Source organism: Pristis pectinata, chromosome 19, assembly GCF_009764475.1.
Source record: "Pristis pectinata isolate sPriPec2 chromosome 19, sPriPec2.1.pri, whole genome shotgun sequence".
NCBI lineage: Eukaryota > Metazoa > Chordata > Chondrichthyes > Rhinopristiformes > Pristidae > Pristis > Pristis pectinata.
In genome coordinates, this window is record NC_067423.1 from 41582155 (window position 1) to 41601521 (window position 19367).

The 19367-nt window shown below is 43.1% G+C and overlaps 1 protein-coding gene across 8 annotated transcripts in view; it reads right to left on the minus strand.

The window, feature by feature from the left end:
* Positions 1 to 7541, minus strand: part of nr2c1 (nuclear receptor subfamily 2, group C, member 1) — a 92794-nt gene extending 85253 nt beyond the window's left edge. For 4 of the 8 annotated variants that reach the window (XM_052033441.1, XM_052033446.1, XM_052033439.1 and 1 more), the window contains exon 1: positions 7098 to 7540. The gene's annotated coding sequence lies outside the window, so the exon portion shown is untranslated. Of the gene's footprint in view, positions 1 to 7097 lie in introns of all 8 variants that reach the window. The other 4 variants (XM_052033444.1, XM_052033442.1, XM_052033443.1 and 1 more) reach the window with 2 other exon arrangements.
* Between the last annotated feature and the right edge of the window lie 11826 nt (positions 7542 to 19367).

Consider the following 19367-nt stretch of genomic DNA (forward strand, 5'->3'; position numbering starts at 1 on the left):
TCAAACAAGTAAACACATTCCCAATTTGTGCCTTATAGAAAGACTTTGTGAATTAAGGGTGTCAAGTACCATAGCCTTACTAGCATCAGACCCAGAGTTGTTTCCATAATGTTTTTGTGGCTGATCTGGTTAAATTTCTGATTGGTTGGATTCTGAGGAAGTTGATGTCTACACAATCTCAAAAGTTACATTCTTATTGGACATGGTCATTACCTGGGACTTGTGTACCGCACATTACTTCCCACTTATCAGCCTATGTCAGAATGTCATCTAAAATCTTGCTACTTGAGACATGGGCTGTCTCATTGAAGAGTTATGAACATTTGTGCATTCGGTGAACTTACCCACTATTGACGTTATGATGCCAAGAATGCCACTGATGAAGTAGGTAGTTGGACCCAAGCCACTTCCCTGAGGAACTTCTGCAGTAATGTCCTGTTTTTACGAATATTGGTTGAGGAATAAAAGCTGTCCGAGAAACTGGGGAATACCTGCCCCCCTCCTCTTTAAATAGTGCCATGGCTCTTGTACATTTGCTTGTGGAGGCAACAGAACCTCAATTCAATGTTTCAACCAGATGGCAGCAGTTCTGACAGTACAGCTCCCCTTTAGTACTGCACTCGGGTATCAGTTTAGTTTATGAACTGAAGTGGGACTTGAATCCTCAACTATCTCACTCAGAAGTGATAGCATTGCCATTGAACCAGTGCTTTTTGAAAAAATTTCTTTTTGAAATCCAGCCAATTAATAACACAGAAATTGAAAGATTCAGAAAGAATTCAAAATCACCAATTACTGGAGACCCAACTTTTGTTTGGATAATTCATAATTTGATTCTATCAACCCAGCTGAAGCAAACAGGATCATAACACTATAAAATGAGAGATCTAAACTGACTATTGAAATTGAAAACAAGAGAATTGTGAACTCACAAATCCAGTCACATGAAAGCTATAAATTTATAATGAATGTAAACTGCATCAAATTTAATCTACACTGAAAAACATTTATTTTACTTTCAATACTATAAAAGTATTAAACATGATAAGTGAAATAAAAGGAAACCAGCAACGATCAAAGTAAATGCACGTGTGCAGCGTCTAAAACGCAGAACCAAGAACATTCAGCCAACAGGTCCAGTTTTTCTACCACATACCTGCTGCCTACTCTTCCGCACTCACACCCCACCCCAAAAAAACCCTTGATTCAATTTCTGTTATCAAGTGCAACTACCCTACCTTCACACGTCTCAAAACTATTTGCTCCAAGCACTCCACTGTTGGCAAGCTCCACATTCCCAAATTCCTCCAAGTTTTATTTTGTGTCCCCTTAATTCTGAACTCACAAGTGGAAAGTCCATCCCTATCCACCCTACTGAAGGTTTACAAAAATGTTTTATACCTATAGGCAGCATTCTTGAAATGATGAATGTTATCAATCTCATCGTGGTGGAATCGCTGATAGAGTATATATTTTTATTGGCATGGATTTTGCGGGGAAATGTTCTGAGGTCAGGATTAGCTGTTGCGTGGAGGGAGGCAGCAGTCTTTGACAATTGGAACTAAGCAGGGTGTGGCTTAGGCAGATGTCAAGATTTTTAATTGTCCATTTTGCGGTTGGGGCTTGCTCTGCTCCACCTGTCACCTCATGAAATCCCATTTTCTTACAGAAGGCCCCTCCATCGCCCAGGACCTTGACACAAGGAAGCAGCTGACTACAACCAACAATTGTCTGGATCCAACAAGTTTTATCTTTATTCTGAAGTTAGTGATAAGGGTGGCTCGCCTCAGACCACAAATTCTGGCCCACGATTTTATTTGATCTACAATGCTAGATGGCAGTTTAATGTTTATTCTAGTGTTCCACATAAAGAGAAGGGCTCTGCTTCTATCAACACCTACTTTCACTTTCTTGACAAAGCTTTTCTTTTTAAAATTGTGTCCTAAAAATACAGATGAAAAGCATAATTTTTTTTGAAAGTAACCACCACACAAATGTAACATCAATATATGCAAATGTAGCTCTAGCTCTTCAATACCCACTCAAATTCAACATCACTGAGCCCAGTTATATTTACATAACTGCAATCTTATTCAAAGTGTATGTGTACCGCTGAAGGCATGCTTTAGAAACAGTTAGGCATGTTTTGCTCAAGAATAAATACACTCTGGCTGTCTGCCACTCCCACCTACTCGGGATTAATGAAAGAGGACACAAGATTGCAGATACTGGAACCTGGAGCAACAAAATCTACTGCAGGAACTTAGCGGGTCGAGCAGCATCAATGGGAGGAAAGGAATTGGCAACGTTTTGGGTTGAAACCCTGCATCGACACTTTGATGAGGCGGTGGGGACCGGGGAAATCAGAAGTTGTCCAAACGGTGGAGAGCATGCGAGGTGTCCCAGATGTAAGTGGGGAGGGACTAGACAAGGGAAGTCAAGGTGGACTCAAGGCGTGAGGAGATAAGTTTGGTGGAGCAAGAGCAGGCAGAAACAATGGGCCTAGCAGGATCTTAGATAAGAGATAGAAGCAGGAAGTGTAGGGTTGAGACACTATCAGATCAGAAGCTGCTGGGGGCAAGATCTCCTGATGTCATGAGATCTGTGACAGAGTGGAGATGGCAGCCTGGTGTTTGTTAGTGAGGTTGTGGTCAAGGGGCTGGTAAGAGGAAGTATTCAAAAGCTGTTGGATGTTAATGGAAGGTGTTGCCAACAATGTCATTAAAGCAGCATTAAGAACCTCCTCATGATCACTTTGCTCCTGCCTGGACCATTCAGCCCCAAAACTTGTTACAGTTTTACTCCAAACGTATGCCAAAGCACTAAATTGCAACAATAAGATGAGAGTAAAGACCACTGACCGTGTGACATAAAGGAAGTCCAGTAAAATTGAAATCAGACAATTAAGAAAATTCTCTGCTGGCTTGTGTTACGAAGATGGCAGTGATTTGAGGTCAATTACCCAACCTCCCACAACACTACACTGTTTCGGGAGTTCCAAGGCAGTGACCTAATCCCAGGCATATTCAACTACTTCAATGACCTTCACTGCATCAGAGAAAGCTGGAAGTAAATATGCTGATGAATGACTGTAGACTAATCTGAATATTTGCAAACTGAACCACAGATAAGCAGCCCACAGCATCTATGCTCAGAATGATCGATAGCAAATAATATTCACAAAACAGAAGTACCAAGGAATAACCAACCCACTCAATATTCAATGGCATGGTCATTAAATCCCCAACCTTCAACTTTGACCAGAACTTAATTACATCAGCCACAATTACTTCACTATTATCAGGATGGGGGCTTGTGCATTTTGCGGCAAGACCTCATTCCCTTCTCCCCAAAAACTTTCTGCCACTGACAAAGCACAAAGCTATAGTGCGATAGAATACTCTCCACTTGAATGGATGAATGCAGTTTGAAAAACACACCCAATGCCATCAAGTAGTATACTTTAGATCAGCACCCCATTCAGCATCTTATTCATTCACTCCATTCAAATTGGCACACCATAACTAGTGTGCACCACTTACAAGGTGCGGTACAATTAATTAGTCTGGCTGTTTTGACAGCACCTGTAATATCGATGACTGGTAATACTTGGGACAAATGCACCAGGCACATGAAAACACGACCTCCAAGTCACAGATCATCTTGATTTAAATGTTGCTTCATTATCACTGGGTTAAAATTCTGAAAGTTCCTACCAAAGAGCAATGTTCTGCCATATCAACTGCAGTGACCATTGAAGTCAACTCATCATCAGCTTCAGAAAGGCATGTTGGGTCAAGTAATGAATGTTGGCTTTGCCAGTGGTGCCGTCATGACAAAACTTAATAAACAAACTTTAAAACTGCTTATTTTCTACTGAAGAATTACAAATCACAAATGAAGGATCAGGAACTGCTACTCCTCCACTGTCTTGATGCATCACATGGTCTTCCCAATTCTTAACCACCATTATTTCCACAGTTAAAAACATCATTCCTCAACTACCAACCATTGCAACCCAGGTTTCATTTTTGACCCCAACAGGCACTCCCGATAACACACCTGCTCGTCACTATGATCATTCATTTCATATTTGTTACACTATCCAGATACTCACTCCTCCCTTAATTGAATTACTGATGAAATCCTCAACCATACCTCTGGCACATCAGGACTTGATGACGCTTCTCTGGATAGCCTCCCATCTTCCTTCAACTTCCTCCCAAAATTCTGCTGCCCCCATACCCTAATTCACACCCAGTTTTGTTCACCCTTCACCAGTCTTTGGAAATCTCCAATGGCTTCCCATCCAGCAACATGTTGAATTCATTTTATGGCTTCCCATTCCCCCAACCCCCACTTCTACAAGTTCCATCAACGGCTCTCCGAGATCTCTTTACTCCTACAGTTCTGCCTCTTATGCAACCCAATTTTAAATAATCCTTTCACTGGCACTGTGATTTAGCTCCTGTGACTTATATTCTGGAATGCCTTTTTCAAATCTTTTTGCTCCTATTCTCATTTAAATTGCTTCTTAAAACCTAATGCTTCAGTTGTGCTTTTGGTTACCTATCCTTGTGAAGACAACAAAGACAGGGATGTACATGACTTGGCATGGGAGAATCGGCAGTCAGCTGAAGTATACAAAGTGTGGAAGATGGAAAGCCTACAAGAATGTTAAATACAGCATCAGACAGTACAAACCCATGGATAATTGTTGTGGACAGTGATGGGACTTGATAACGTTCTGGAAGTGGGGACAGAAATAGTCTTTGTAATGGAGGTGATACAAGTTACAGCATCCAAAAGAGTTAATGACAAAGTTTGACTGCTTTAGAACATCGAGAAACAGCATTGGAAAGGCTAAACATTCCAATGTTGTCTAATCAAAACAAAAATGTGAAATGATGTCCAAATCTGAATTCGAACTTAAAAAGAGACCACCTCAGACAGATCAATAATCAGCATGAAAGTCAACAGTTGGCATCCTTTGCAAATTCTAGCAGAGAGATGGACATATACCAAGTGTAACTACGTCAAAGTTAAGCACAAGTGACAGAAAAGCTGCAAGTTATCTGAGGGATCAACACTTCACTGCTGCAACCTACATACATCCTGCAGCTGACAAGCTGGATCTTCCAGCACCTAGCTGGAACTCAGATTCTTCTGCTGTGGAGACAACACTGGGCACAGGTCTACATGCAGCACAAACTTTCCCCCCAGCAAAATACAAAATGTGGGAAGTGTGGATGACAAAATCCACACCCATTAAACCATTTAAATGTGCACAAGTTAAAAAGCTTCTGTGGTCAATTAAGCTGCTACATAGGCACTGTGTTGCGCCATAGGTGGAGTATCATAGAGTTTGCCATCCCCAATTCTAAATTTACTACCATAGAGCAGAGTTTACTTGAAACACACTTAACATATAGAAATGCACTTTTCCTGATTAAGATGCAGTAAATGAAGACCCAGTTATCACTGCATCCCAAGTAAACAATCATACATCAGAAGGTATTGAAGCCTTGACTGCTGTGACATCCTCTACATTGCAGAACTGGTGGAACATATTCAAGGCTACTGCATTCAAAAGTATACACAGAGCATAGCAACAAATGATTAGGCAAAACTGATCCGTGCTGGTGCTTTAATGAAAAAAGCCTCTAACCAATCACCTCCAACTACCCCTTCATCTCTTCACCAAGCAACCCCTTAACATTTTTTAAGCTGTTTAAAGTGCAATGTAGCAGCAGGTTCCACCTTATTACTGCACATAAACATTCCTCATTAATTCTTAATTTGGTCTGTTAGGGATGATATACTCATGCTGTCTTGTTTTGTAAACCATGCTCAGTGGAAATAGTTCTCCTCATCATTCTATCAAATATCATTGTTTTCCCTCGTTTTCTCCTTTCCAGAGATACCAGCCATGGCCTGCTCAATTCTGATAAATCTTTCTGCAGCTCTTTAGTAGCCTCTCTGTAGCATGAAGGCAATTGGGATCAGAGAATGACACAGCACAGTAGGAAGCCATTCATGCCTGTCTACTCCTCGAAAGAGCTGTCCAATTAATCCCACTCCCAGCTCTTTCCCCCAAAGCCCTGAAAATGTCCTTTTCACACCAGACTGCATCTCTCACAAAAACTAAACATAAAGGCACACGGACACTTTATTCGCGTTACCGTTTATAGTAACAAAAAAAGCAGCTTTTCAGTCTTTTGGGCAAATATCCAATGTCCGGGTTGCATTTGCTCCCTCTTTTCAGCTGCTGCAGTTGACATCATCAGGCTGCAGTTCGTCGAGGAACATTCTCCCATTAGCAAATGTTTTGTTTGCAAACCTACAGATTAGATGACCCATTTTGGGGAGCGATTCGGAGTTTTTAAACTTGGGGGGGGGGGGGGGTGATCCTCGGGGGACAGAATCCCCTGCGCTGCGGGAGGGAGGGCGCACCCTCTGCATTGGGGAAACCAAATCCAGCCCGCTGACTGCCTGCGCCACAGCAGGCCGCGGGTGCCAGTCCGGACGCCGGGCTCTCGGAGGCCGCTGCCGGGCTCGACGACCTGTCGGGAGTCCCATGTAGGAGACCCTCACGGTGACAGCCCGGGAGGGGAGGGGAGGGGAGGGGGTGCAGGACAGTCAGGGAGCGCTCGGCCCGAGGGGTTCCTGTGCCGGGTCCGGCCGGCGCCTCCCCCCGCCCACCCCCGGGGTTGAGGAGGAGGCGGCGGCGGCCGGCCGGCTGGTCGGTCGGGCAGGCGGCGGGGAGCCGAGGCTGCGGCTGCTCTGGGTGAAAGGTCACGGAGAGGGGGTGAACCGCTGTCGTCAGATATGCAAAAGCGGCGGCCGCACGGCGCTGTCGGCGGCTCTCGGACTCCCCCACCGGCCCGTCTCCTCGGCCGAGTGCAACCCCGAGGCCTTGCGGCCCGCTCCCTTCCCTCAGACCGTCCCCCGCTCGCCGTCGCGGGGCCTGGGCTCGGCGGGGCGGCGCCGGGGCCCTGAGATGGCGGTGGTTCCGCCGCCGCCTCGGCGATCGGAGCCCGGGCGCCCGGCCGGCCGCCGCTCCGACGGGACGTTCAGCCGCCCTTCCCGCCTCTTACCTGAAACGTTATTTTTCAAACGGGCGGAAAAAGCCCCGAACGTTTCTCCCCCCCGTTTCTCGGCTCCGCTGCGGGTCAGAGTTCGTGACCTCTCCCTCGCTTCGACAGGCGGCGCATGCGCACTCCCTCCCCCCCCAAGGCGGGGAGGAGGACGACGACGACGATGCGCAAAATGGCGACGCGGCCAGTTAATGGGCGCTTGGACGTGTGCCAAAAAATCCCAAAAAAACGCTAGCTCTTCCTGCGGTGGAAAGGTATCTGGTTTTTTCTTTGGTTGTCCTTGCCGTTTGGAGTGCTGCGGAGCCGGTGAAGGACGCCGGGGTTAGTGGTGTGGTCAGCGGCTCCGAGGCGCAGGCGGGGCGGGTGATGGCGCTTGATGAAAGCCCGTCAGTTCCCCCATTTTCTGCGGGCCCGGAGCAGGCAGCTCCCCACCCCCCCCCCTTCTCCTCTCCCTCCTCCCCTTCTCCTCTCCCTCCCTCCCTCCCTCCCTCCCTCCTCCCTCCCTCCTCCCCATCCACAGGGAGGCTCGATCTCTGCTCCTCTCACATCTACCTCAAGATAAATTATTCATTCTACCAGGAGCTTTCGCTGTTGAAAAATAACCACGGAAGGGGACACCGGGGATCTGAAATAACAAATACCAACAATTAGAAATCAAGGGAGTAGAAGTCTGAAATTAAAACACATTTGCAAGAAAAAGTAGAAGAATTTTTTTTGAAAAATGAGCCTCTTTTTTGCGAATTGTTCAAACATCTCTATTCCCACACAACTTAGTGCAAGGTCAAGTTTCCCTCTCTGTTTAAAACCTGCCTCAATTCATGGGTAGCAGCTGGACTTTGTGATCTCCTGTGATTCCTTTACTCCCATTGTGTCAATACTCCTGCGTTTTCCACCGCAGTAAGAATTCATGCAGATCTCTACTCTTTGAATTTCAAACTATTCTATTCCCCCATCACCTCCATGCTCACGAAACAACATTGATTTCTTGTCTGAGGTTTGTTTTCATACTGTCCCACTATTTGTGGCCTGCCCTCATAAACCTTTCCTCCTTTATCATCTTTAATATTTCCTTTCAGTAAGCTTTGCTGTATTAGTTACTGCAGGAGCTGAATTTTTGTTCATCCTGACAATGTACTAATAAAGATGCTTTACAGGCCAAAATGTCTGATCCCAGATTTAACCACCTCTGGTCACATTCTTCCCTCCCTGACCTTCAAAAGTACCAATTTAAAATGAAAACATGCAATTTGTAATTAAAATAATTACTTGGTTAAAAAATAAAAGCTGGGAATCTGAAATAAAAGTCGAGCAATCACAAACAAAATATAAGAAATGTGCAGCATGAAAAATCTGAAGTAAACTTCGCATTCTACATGAAGTAGAACATCCTGTAAATTTGTACTACAAATACCATATTATCAAATAGAATATAAGGAAACAAAATAAAAAGATATTACTTTGAAATAGAAATACAAAAATTCTAAAATAAAACATAAAAATTAATAAATTAAATAGGAAAGAACCCTAAACTTAGAATTGATAAAGTATAAGGTATTTCAAATAAAAATCTATGGAAATTTGGAATAATTTTTTTAAAATAAGCAAAGTAATCTGAATAAAAATAGTAGCACTTAAAGAAAATAAATAAAAATATGAAAAATGCAATAATAAAACATAGCAAATATGATTAAAAGAATAGAAATCAAAAACATGCAGATGCTGGACATCTAAAATAAACACAGAAATTACTGAAAACACCAAGCAGGTCAGGCAGCATTTGACTAAAATAAATCTGGTTAAAAAGAAAATGGGGAAATTAAATTTGGAAAAAAAAGTAATTTAAAATACACTTGCATGTATGTATCGGGCAGGAGTAGGGCACTCAGTACATTGAGTCTGCTCTGCTATTTAATAAGATCATAACTGATCTGTAATCTCAACATATTCCTGCCAATCCTGTGGTAACCTTTCACCCCCCTTGCTTATCAAGAATCTATTTAACTCTGCTTTAAACATATTAGGCTTCTCTCACCCTTTGAGGAAAAAAATTCCAAAGACTCACAACCCTCAGAGAAAAATTTAGCTTTTTAAAAAATCAACCCCTAGTTCAAGGTTTTCACACAAGAAAATAATGTCTCCACAACCACCTGTCAAGATCGTCATGATGTATGTTTCAATCAAGTCAATTCTCACTTTTCTAAACTCCAGCAAGGTAGCTTGTTCAACTTTTTATCGTAAGACAACTCACCCATTCCAAATAATAGTCCTCTAAGTTTTTTCTGAACTGCTTCCAATGCATTAGTCTTCCATTCACCTTAATTTCTACACTATGAGCTTTTGCCTTCCACAGTAACATTTGATGCCATTTGGAAATCTAAGTATATCCATCGGTTCTCCTTTATCCACAGCACGTTATTTGTTCAGAGAACTTCAATAAACTGGTCAAGCATGGTTTCCCTTTCATAAAACCATGTTGACTTTGCCTTAAAATCTTCAACTGCCCTGCTATAATGGATGAAAGAGAATCAGCTTGAGTTCAAACCCAGCAGAATTTGGATGAGCTGAAGTTAATGGATGGTGGATTATGAAGGAACAGCCAGGACTGAAATGGAGTAATAACTAGGAGGATCAGGTATTAAGGAAAGTTTCAGCCACAGATGAGGTGAAATAAGAATGGAGTTGGCAGATGTTACGGAGGTGGAAATAGGCATTCTTAGTGATGCCATGGATAAATGGTCATGAGGCCACCTTGGAATTAAATTTGAGAGCATGATTACATCAGATAGATGCCTGGATTGATTGGGGGTTGGGGGGGGGAGTGGTGGCTAAATGAATAAAGCAATTTAATTAAAATACTGGAAATTTAAAATAAACTTTAAATGTAATTTGAAAATAGTACATGAAATCTGAAAGGAAAATAAGGAAATTTGATACTTTAAAAAATGAAGTAAAATTACAAGGAATGTGAGATAAATAAGTAATGTATGACATCCAAAATGATGTACACAATTAATCTAAAATAAAAGTTGTGTTAATTTGAAAGAATTAATCTGAAAGAAAAGCTACAATAACTAGAATGAAAATAATCAAATTATATGAAATCAAATAAAGGATGAAAATTTGATGTAAGAAGTATGAGACTACTAAATTAAACATTTAAAGAAATATGAATTAAAGAAGTACATGGAATCTAAAGAAAGGTCATTCAGTCATTCTCTCACCCCACATCCACACACACTTGCTCCTTCACAAGAAAGCAAAGGTACAGGTATCCCTACATCCAATTGTGATGCTTGCAGCCACCAGCTCAGATATTGTCACTTACTCATTTCTCTTTTTGAAAACTGCCATTGAAAGCGTATCCTAAATCCCATGCATTCATTGCATGAATAAACGTTTCCTCGTGTTGGCCTGGTTCTTTTGGCATTCAACTTAAATCTGCGCCCATGGTTATCGACCCTGAGGCTATTGGAAGCGGGTTCATTTCATCTGATCCATTCACAATTTTAAACGTTTCTGTCAATTCTCCTCTTGGCCTTCTGTGCTCTGAGAACAATCCCAACTTCTCCAACCTATCCAGAACTGCAGTTCCTTATTCCTAGAATCATTCTAATAAATGTCCTCTGTACACTATTCAGAAGCTAAGGTGTGGTGCCCAAAATTAAACATAATAAACCAGCTGGGGCTGCAGTACTCTTACAGATCTGTTTAGCTTAATCTTTTGACTTTTATATTCTATGCCTCTTTATAAAGTCTACTTTCAAGTAAATTGATATTAGTTTATTATTGTGACTTGTACCGAGGTACAGTGCAAAACTTGTCTTGCATACCATTCGTACAGATCAATTCATTACACAGTGCATTGAGGTAGTACAGGGTAAAAACAATAACAGAATACAGTGTCACAGCTACAGGGAATTGCATTGCAGGTAGACAATAAGGTGCAAGGTCATAACAAGGTAGATTGTGAGGTCAAGAATCCATCTCATTGTATAAGGGAACCATTCAATAGTCTTATCACAGTGGGATAGGAGCTGTTATATATATATATATATATATATATATATATATATATATATATATATATATATGTGTGTGTGTGTGTGTGTGTGAGTGAGTGAGACAAATAGATGAGTCTTAAGTGCCTTAATAAATTTGGACATTTGAAATGATAAATACAAGACAACAATTCCAACATGCAAATAATTTGATAAATTAAAGCGATCTGAAATTTTAAAAGGTCCAGACATTTAATCTAAAAATGAAAAAGAATTCTGAAAACGTGACATTCTAAACATCAATTTGAAATAAGATACCAATGAAATTTGGCATCAAATGTGTCAGATAATTGAAAAGAAATCAAAATTTGAAATAGAAAATACAATAAATCCAAAATCAAAATTACATAAAATCTGAAATCAAAAGTATTGGAAATTTGAGACCAAAAATATAAAATATCGGAAACAAAATTTCAGGATGTAGGGAAGGGGACTAAATTAACTTGTGTTTTCTTTGCTGGAAGAACATTGGACAATTTTTACTGTGTCTGCTTGACTTGGTGCAGTTTGCACACAAAATTTGTGCTCCAACCTCAGCACTGACAGCACTGTTTACTGACAGCAGACATTCACAGGACCCACTTCTGTGTGTATTCAGCAGCAACTGAAGTTACCTCTTGTTGATTGAAGGCATGCATGCCTCCATCTTTTAGAGGGGAAGTGCCATGTGGCTGTACCTAGTGGTGCAAAGTCTTTGGAAGGTTGGTGGAAACCATAGTAGAGCACAGGTGAGAACAGGTGCAGCTCTGCTGGATAGACAAATGGGAGAGACTCCAAGAACTTTGCATCATCAATGTTCGCAGGCCCAGTGTTCAAGTGCTCTAGACAAGGACAAAGCATCTGAACCATGCTCATCCAGAAGTACCAAGTAGGTAATCCATCTCAGCTTCCTCGAAAGATTCCCACCGTCACAGAAGCCGTGCTTCCAACAAATTCAATTCCCATCAAGTGATACACTGATATTACTGAGAACACTGGCAAAGGCTATGGGAACAAGCAACATCCTGGCTGCAGTACTGAAGACTTGTTCTCCAGAGTTAGTTCCAACTCTAACTGAGCTGCTCCAGTACAGCTACAATACTGACATCTACTCAATAGTAAGGAACATTGCCCAGGTATATACTGTTCACAGAAAGCAGCACAAATCCATTCTGACTAATTACTGCCCAATCTACTCTCAATTACCAGCAAAATGATGCAGGGCGACCTGGCAGTGTTAGCAAACAGTGCTTACTCTTTAATAACCTGCTCACTGAAGCTCAGTTTGAACTAAGCTAGGACCACTCAGCTCCAGACTTCATCACTGCCCAGGTTCAAACATGGCAAACAATGCTGAAATACAGCATTGAGGTGAGAGTGACTGTCCGTGACATTGAGGCAGCATTTGACCAAGCATGGCATCATGGAGATGTGGTCAATGAAGTCAATGGGGATCAAGGAGAAAATACCTCAATGGCTGGAGTCATTTCTTCCACAAAGGAAGATGGTCGTGGTTGTTGGTGGTCAGTCATCCCAGCTCCAGGACGTTGCTGCAGGAGTTATTGAGGACAGTGCCGCAAGTCTAACCAGCTGTTGCATCAATGACCATCCATGACAAGGTTTGAAGGAGGAATGTTGACTGATGTTTGCACGGTGTTCAATTCCATTCACAGCTCCTTAGCAAATGAAAAAGTCCATGCCTACACACAGCAAGTCATCCAGGGTCAGGATGATAAGTGGCAAGTTGTACCGCAGCATATCCAATAAGAGAGAGTCTAACCACCTACCCTTAACACTGAGTCCCCCAACATCAACATCATGGGGGTCACTGTTGACCAGAAATTCAACCGGAACAGGCCACATAAATGCTAGATAAGGCTACAAGAGTTCAGGTGGGGGAGGGTCCTTGCTGAATAGACAAGGAGACCAGGCTTGAACTACTTTAAGGCTGTAAATGAATCAAAACTGATGATCTGCTAATGTTATGATGTACCGTGGCTTGTGTAAATGCTGATTTGGGCATTCTGTATTGCATACATTTGAATTTTTTGATGAATAAAGTATGCTTGAAATTTAACAAAAAGTCTTGTTCTGAAATCGGTACTCAGCTCTGAATACTGATGAGTGTGGTAGTTGCTCTGGGGAGTATAGCCTGAGTCAAGTGCATGGCATTATGGGTTGGTCATATCTGTGTAAGAGGGCGGGGAGGGGGAAGGCAAGGAAAATAATGTCGATAAGGGATTCAGAAGTAGTGGAGGGGCTGATAGCTATTTCTATGAGTACAAACATAATCCAGCATGCTAGGCTGTCTCTCTTTGCCAGAGTCAAGAATATCACTGAGCGGTTACTGAACATTGTTATGGGAAAGGATAACAGCCAGAGGCCATGGTTCATTGCTCAATGAAAGTAGCAATACAGGTGTATAAAGAAGGTACAGTTTGTTTATCAGCTGAGATGTAGAACAGAAGAGCAGAGAGGTCATGTTGGAACTGTGTAAAACAGCAGTTAGCCCACAGAACAGTTCTGGTCAGATTTTCCAGGAAGGGTGCAGTGGTATTGGTGAGGATGCTGAGATGGTTAGCGCGATGCAATTCCCGTCGCTGTCTGTAAGGAGTTTGTACGTTCTCCCGTGTCTGGGTTTCCGCCGGGTGCTCCGGTTTCCTCCCACATTCTAAAGACGTACGGGTAGGTTAATTTGGGGGTTTAAAATGGGCGGCGCGGACTCGTTGGGCCAGAAGGGCCTGTTACCACGCTGTAAATAAAAAAAAATTTACGAGGACTGAAGAAACTTATTTATGTGCAGAGATTGGCTAGATTGGGACATATTCTTTGGAACAGTGGAAGATGAGATATAATTGAGGGGTATAAAATCAAATAGCCCTAGACCGAATGGATAGGAAAAATCAATTTCCCTTAGCAGATAGAAGGATTAAACGGAAACTTAAGATTTATTTTTGCACTTCAAGGAGCAGCAGAGGTCTAGAACCCACTGGACAGCCTTACTTCATGTGAGAAGCATCTGGATGGGACTTTGTGTGCTGTAACCAGTAAGATTGCAGTCCAACAACTAGGAAGTGGGATTGGGTTAAAAAGTTATTTGGTCGAGAGGGACTTGATAGACCAAATGACTTCCAATATGCTGAAAATTTCTATGAATTATAAAACCTTGAAAGCAAAGGAAACAAAAACTGGTCAGAATACAGAAAGGGCAGACAAGTGATAAGAACATTGGTACTATTAACATTAGAGAAAAGACTCGTGATCACAAGATATTGCAGGCACTTTGTAAACTAGGTGAACTTTCCTGTGGTATTTTTCATCATGAGAGGCAGCGAAGGGTATGATACTATTTTTGATAAAAGCAGAACTGTAATGTGGACACGATTTAAAGTGTGCTCTCAAAAAACCTTATGGAGGAATTGGATGATGTTGGAAAATGTGCACGGGACTCACAATGTGTCAATAACCTGTGTCAGCTTGGCTCAGTGCACGTTGCAATTGTAATTTGTGCCAACTCCTCATCATAATAAAATGCAGCTCTGCCCATTGGCTCCAAATCACAAACTGGTACTTTGAGAATTGTTGGCAACAGATGCAACTAATTGATGCTGAAGGAAACTATGATGGAGTTCCAGCTGTTGCTCAGTGGGTAGAACAGAAAAGTTCAGGCAAACGCTCCATTGCAGCACTGAGGCAGTACTGGATAACATATGTTTCACAACCAACATCACCAAGACAGATTGTCTGGCAATTACCAGTTTGTAGTTGGTGAATGCTTCTTATGCACAAAGCTTTGTTTCCTACAATACAATGGTGACTTCATTGTAAAGTAATTCATTGACTGTAAGATGTTTTCAGATGTCCTGAAAGGTGCTCTAGGAATGCAGGGTCTCCTTTCTTTTGCTTCTAGCCTTGTTGGAAATCATTGCTCAGCCAGAGCAGGGTTGAAGCAGATGGCTCAATGTTTGGATCTGGCACTGGATATCCCAGTGGAAGAGATAGGAGGAGAGTGATCCTCTAGGCACAAGGACCCAGAAGCCATCCTGGTCCATCATGAAATGCCCAGGCCACAGGTGGCAACCATGGCTCTTAGCAGGAGGTTTGCACTCAGGACCTGGGGTGCAGTCCCCGATAAAGTTTAATGATTCCACATGCATGATCAAAGTCAGTGAATACATCATCAATCCCATCTCCCTACAGTTGCATCATTACATATAAGCACTGCTCCATGCTGTACACCACCCACAATGATCTGTGGCAATCAGGACACCTACCTGATGTTCATGTGCCTCACCACCCTTCATGTATTTATCATTACTCCAAAGCACACAACTACATCTTGTGATTTACACATCCTCTCAGCTATGGCTGACGCATCACATAGACACATTGCCACATACTCCCGAACACTCTCCCCTCTCGCTTGTTCTAAAATGTGTCAGACCATCACCATCAGCTGTGGTGGACTGCTAGCAGACACCCTCATGTCCATTGGCTCGGCAGCCTGAAGCAGAGAACACTGGCCAATGTTGGTGTGAGAGCAGCAGTGCAGAGAGCCTTGAAGAAGATTGATGAAAAAGTCGATGTGCTCATATCTAATTCTCATTTCCACATCCCACTTCACCTGCAACCCCTAATCTGTTCTGATTTGCAAACTACAAATAGTTTGAGCATGCACTTCTTGGATGTCCTCTCTCCTCAATTCACCATGACCACACCCCCGAGTCTTTCTCCTCTCAGATACCCAAAATCTGCCTCTTAGACTCCGTCTGCTGAGCCACCAGCTTTCCCTGTTCGGGGCAGAAGCAGAGGTACCTCAGTACCCATGGAGTTAGGTGGAGAGTCCAGGTGATGACTGGGCCTGGTGCAGTGCAGTGCAGAGAGGCTGCCCCCAGAAAACACTGACAGGGTCTGGCAGAAAGGAGAGCTGGGGAATCAGCAGGGTCTAAGAACCTATAGCAGGTGAGACCTGGTGCAAAATCTGAGAGGTGGTTCCTGGTGTAGGGACGGGGAATCCCAGCAAGTCTGGGTTCTACCATTGGCCTCTGTGGGACTTTCTGTAATGAAACATAAAGACAGAAGAGGCATCATCCTTAACTCAGGAAGTCGCAGACTCACAATGCGTGTCGCAGGTCCTGGGCATACTTCTGCTCGAATGCCTCAGTTGTCTTAACTTCCAGGGGTTGGGATTGCATTTGAGCTTAAAATTCAACGAGTTTGGAACGGCCTCAAAACCAGCAACTTGTTCAACTGGACGGGCAGGTGCCTAATCTCCACCCAGGAAATGATTTAATCATTTACATATGTCCCTTCATTTTAGCAGCCATTTTATATTTAACCAGAACCAGCCTTTTTTCACAGGCCTCTGGATGTCCGACAGCTGGTAGCTGGTGAAAGGGGCTGAATCCATTCCAGATTATCAGACATTGTCTGTTGTTGATCTCAGCAAAATGAAAACCACGACAACACAGATTACAGACAATACAAATTAAATGTCCATAAAATGCCTCATGTACAGTATGGAAAGGTATTAAATAAACGAACAAGGAGGAGTTATCTGTTCCCGACATCTGACCATTAAGCTGTAAGGGTAACATATGAGTGAAAGCTATGTGCTTTTTACAAAAAGCTTGCAGTTCACACTTTTATCTCAGAAGGCAAACGTCTTCCACACGCCCAGGTCAGGAAACTGGACACATTCCACTGCCCCTCACCCCGTCTACTCTCATTAACCAGTCTGCTTCACTGTGTCAGCTTCAACTGGGAATCCCTTGAGCTTATGCACATCTGCCTGTCTCTGACCAGTGTAAGCTCTGGGCAGGGTTGGTAATTCAAAGCACCTTACAGCCCACCATGTCTGCAACAGCTCTTTAGAAGAGCTCCTTGAAGTTGCCAGTGAGAGACCTGCCCAGGGCCAGGCTGCTCTGGGCCAGAGGGTCCTGAGTCCAACATGGGGTGGATCCAGACCTGACATCAGCTGAGCCACAGGGACAAGGCAGACAGCAGGCAGAGTCGAGTTGTTACCTCAGATCTTCAGCCCTCTTCCAGTGCTTCAGGATAAGCAGGGTGGTGACATCACCAACTGCTCTGTTTAAAAGGGTTATGACTCTCTGGGTATCCCTGGTCCACCCCCTGGTCTCTGTTGGTTTTTCAGGAAAACTGATTCCCTGACATATGGAACAGACAGCTTTCAGATGTAAGAGCTCCTGTACAATCCAGGACTGTTGGCAACCCTGATCATAATATGTACACCCACAATAAGTCCAACAAGATGTGATCTGTCAGGAAAAATGCAAAAAAAACCAGACTAAACTCCAGGCCAAATGTGGGTAAATATAGAAATGTTTGTTTCACTCTCCACTCACATACGGGAAAGAACATCCCTGCTTTCCTTACAGGGATGCGGTGGGATTTTCATGTCTGCTTGAGAGACTGAAGCTCAATAAACGTTGAAGTCAAGGCCTACGCAATACTGAACCAGAATCAGGTTTATTATCACCGACGTATGTCGTGAAATTTGTTGTTTTGCGGCAGCAGTACAGTGCAAGACATAAAGACATAAAAATTACTACAAGTTACAAAAAATAATCAAATAGTGCAAAAGAGGAATAATGAGGTAGTGTTCGTGGGTTCCTGGACCGTTCAGAAATCTGATGGTGGAGGGGAAGAAGCTGTTCTTGAAACGTTGAGTGTGGGTCTTCAGGCTCCTGTGCCTCCTCCCTGATGGTAGTAACGTGACGAGGGCATGTCCCGGGTGGTGAGGATCCTTAATGATGGATGCCGCCTTCTTGAGGCACTGTCCTCAATGGTGGGGAGGGTTGTACCCGTGATGGAGCTGGCTGAGTCTGCAATCCTCTGCAGCCTCTTTTGATCCCGCACATTGGAGCCTCCATACCAGGCGGTGATGCAACCAGTCAGGATGCTCTCCACCGTGCATCTGTAGAAATTTGCGAGAGTCTTTGGTGACATACCAAATCTCCTCAAAGTCCTAATGAAGTAGAGCTGCTGGTGAGCCTTCTTCGTGATTGCATCAGTGTGTTGGGCCCAAGATAGATCCTCTGAGATGTTGAAGCCCAGGAACTTGAAGCTGCTCACTCTTTCCACTGCTGACCCCTCAATGAGGACTGGTATCTGTTCTCCTGACTTCGCTTTCCTGAAGTCCACAATCAATTCCTTGGTCTTGCTGATGTTGAGTCCAAGGCTGGTGTTGTGACACCACTCAACCAGCCGATCTTTCTCACTCCTGTACACCTCCTCATCGCCATCTGAGATTCTGCCAACAACAGTGGTGTCGTCAGCAAATTTATAGATGGCGTTTGATCTGTGCCTAGCCACATAATCATGAGTTTAGGGAGACCGGAGCAGTGAGGAGAGAGAGAAACATGTTTATCAGTTGTGAGGCTAGACAGGAGTTTAATTGATATTAGAGCTCTATCAACAACCCTAACTGTTGATGATCGGAGAGTGTGGGGAAATTAGACAAATCTGGGTGGGGTCAAAAGGAGAGTTGAATGAGAATCAAAGAGAAATTTCAGTAATAACCACATTGAGTAATGCGAAGCTCTGAATATTGTAGTGAAACTTGCCTCTTTCATTCTCTCTGAAAGGTGGTATATTAGGAGGAGACCAATCAACTCCTTGCAGTGCTCCACCGGTTAATTAGTGTAAGACCCCATCTGAGAAGTAGAGCAGTTAATTTAACCCTGAGACATTCCAGGTTACAGGCACAGTCTCTGATGAGGTGCACAGACAACAATGATGTCAGATGTGCTTCTGGTTGGACGGAAGATTTGGGTGGGGGGAGTGTTTCCTCAGTGACCTGAAGATTCGCACCAGGTCCCTGAGCATTTTCATTTGTTGACAAAGATGTCAAATCCAGAAGTTCCCAGGTATGCTGAGCTGTACTACAACTCAGTTTGCCAATCCTTGCTCCATATCCCTTGAAATCTAATCTAACAAACATCTACCAGTTCTCAGGCTGACATAATTCAAATCAGCTCTAGGTCACAAAGTGCCTCACAAATCCAGAGCTTTATGTGACAAAATGCTTATTGATTTCCGATATGCCTTAGCTCTAAGTTCTGTGACTAATTTCTCAGAATCTCAAAGCATGCCTACATTTGCAGGAATACCACAGAGTTCCCGGAAATAATACTCTTGATTTCTGAATTTATTTCCTTTCTGGTGGAAATGAAAGTGGTGAAATTGGTGTGCAGAGATCTGGTTTGTACTG